We start from the raw sequence: 2,917 nt of genomic DNA on the forward strand, positions 1-2,917 counted from the left end.
TGGCCCCTTCGTCAAGTTAATTGGTAGAGTGGGTCTAACTAATCTATCATGATATCTTAATGGATTGGCTGACTTCATGCCTTAATCCAACCACAAGCGCTTTTCGTTATAAATATTTAGTTCATTGATTCTCTTCTATTTACAATATAACTATTCATTACTCGTCTTTATAGGGCATGTATATACTCTCCTGCCTAAATAATGAATTCATTAAATGTTTTATGTTTTCTAAAAAAGAAACTAATTAAATAAAATATGGGTAGTTCATTTCACAAAGTGTTGATTGTCCTTCTACTTGGGGCTTCTAGCTCTATATAGAGAATTATCTCGAGGACACTTTAGATACTCCTACAAGATTACACTATGCAGATATTTTAGTTTATCTTCAAGGAGTAGTCTCGCAACATGTCAGCTCAGTCTTATTCACTTATTTATTTGGTTGACTTGATGATGAACTCACCTTGTATAGTGAGTTGAACTCTCTTTCTTCTAAAAGGAAATTCATCTCCCTTGTGAGATTAGGTTGACTATTTCGTTGTTATGTAAGTGACTTATAAAAGAAATCAGCTCATCTCATTAAGTTCAAACTATCATTCTCTTGGAGGCAATAACTTTTTTATAGGGAGTACTTTTCATAACTTCTCTACTTTACAAAAGCAGAGATCGAAAGGCTTCAATTCTCAAGTAAATTTTCATCTTTCTTTATTTAGCTGAGTTACCTTTCAAAAAGTGTTTCTTTCAAAGTTGTCTATAGTGTTTAACTCTTAAATCGATTAGGTTCCAAAAGCTAGGAGACATTTCTTCGCCTCTAAGCAAACATGACAACAAGAGCCGATATAAATGAGATGAGCTTTTTTAGTACTATTAACAAAATTGCTCCACAAGCCAAGTATTGTTTGCATTACTAATTAATTTATTTATGTGGATTCAACAAAAAAAAAACAAATAAATAAAATAAAATGAAAAAAAAAAGTGTTTTGAGAGATTCTCTCATTGTTAGCCATGTTATTAGAATTTACCAAATTACTTATTTTTGCTCATTGTGTAACCCATCTCCTTATCTGTGACATGATCTACACTCAGTGCACCTTTCAAGCAGTTTAAATCACCTTTTTAAAATACGAAATACTTAAATTGAAACACATTTTGGCAAAACTTGAACATTGAATCAAAACAACAACTTAAAACTCTAGGCCTAGATTATTGGCTCACTATTCAGATCGTTCAAACTCTAGATGTTTTTGTTAGGTCACTAAACTTATATAAAAATTTAGGTCAACTATAATTGTGATTGTGTTTAATTATGTTTAATGTGATGTTTTAATTTGCTTATTATATTGGATGTTATGGTAGCTTGTGTGCAATATTAAATGTTCGTGCAATCATTTTTTTGTTATTTCTAGCACTTTTTTTCTACATGAGGTCATGCTTAGTAGGGCAACCAACAAAAAACAAAAAAATATAAATGCAATGTCTTTTTATAAGTTTAAGATCATGCCATAAGTATGGTCTATTAGGATTGGATGCCTAACATTGTGGTGTTAGTTCCATTTAGTCTTTATGATTGTTATGCTTGTGGTGTGCTATTTTGTGCTAATCTTTTTTTTTGTAGGGGTTTCAATAAGAATATGATATTTTTTTTACAATTGAGTTTGTAAATAGAGTTAGGTTATTCTATTAGTCATTGGTTGGCTATGGCATATGAGTGATCTAAAGTTGAACTACTTTGACGACGAAGTGAGGATGAACCTTAACTCAACTTAAAGCTATGATGAACATTAATTCAACTTAAAGTGAGGTTGAACCTTTCTCAATTTAAAGCAAGGGCAAACCTTAACTTAAGTTAAAGTGAGGGAAAACCTCATATCAACTCAAAACAAAGGATGAATTATTGACCTAATGTTTGGTCAACTCCTCATTCACTCTAAATATTTAAGACAAATTTGCAATAAATCACATAAAAGGAAAATCAAACATAATTAACTTCAATCAAATCCTAAAACTAGATGTAAATACAACATGGTGAGAGAATATTCTGGAATTATAATTTTATGCATCAAAATTATTATTTCCTCTACAAATCATTGTAGTGTTTGGAATTTCATGCTATAAGCTGCATATACTTCATTATTATTATATGAATAACATGCAATATGTTTTGATGGTTGTCAATTAAATATATATAAAATTTTATGTCATGAGCTTGTATGCATAAATGGAAATTGGTCCCACATAAAAAAATTCCATTAGACCATCATTTTACATAATAAAATCTAAAAAAGTGTCTCAATCGTGGAAAACTTTCAAATGAGCCCCTCTGTACCCAAATCAAACTTTACTTTGGGTCTCACACTTTGACCTCAATTTTCATGACATGGTGACCACTTTGACCAAAACCACCACTACCATTGTGTTCTCTTTATTTTTTCTAACTAAATATGCCAAATAATCTCTCTAATCCATGCTCTAAGCTCTCTTCTCAAGTAGACTCAAGAAATGTGGTAGCACCTTGGCGCCACCTAAAGTGCCATTTAGGCGCCACTCATAATGGCGCCTAGGCATCAGGCAACACCTTGGCACCTCTCAATGTGACATATATGAGCCCCATCCAATCTTCTCTCAGTCGCTCCAATTTGAGGAGGCGCATGAGCTCCTCCAAAGTAGTGCCCAGACACCATCCTAGCATATGGTTGCCACCCAAAGTGCCGCTTAGGTGCCTTCTCTCCTTCTCCTAGATGCTCCAAACCAAGGAGCCAACACTTTTGCGCCTGTCACCCGCCACCTGGGTGTCTTCCAACTGACAGCTCACTTCGCCTATTCCCATTTGATTTAAAACCCCCAACCTCTCCCACTCTCAAATAGCTCTGACGCTTGCCATTAAAAGTAGGCATTGATCATAAAGAGGAAGCACACTCTT

Source organism: Phalaenopsis equestris, unplaced genomic scaffold (assembly GCF_001263595.1).
Source record: "Phalaenopsis equestris unplaced genomic scaffold, ASM126359v1 Scaffold000002, whole genome shotgun sequence".
NCBI lineage: Eukaryota > Viridiplantae > Streptophyta > Magnoliopsida > Asparagales > Orchidaceae > Phalaenopsis > Phalaenopsis equestris.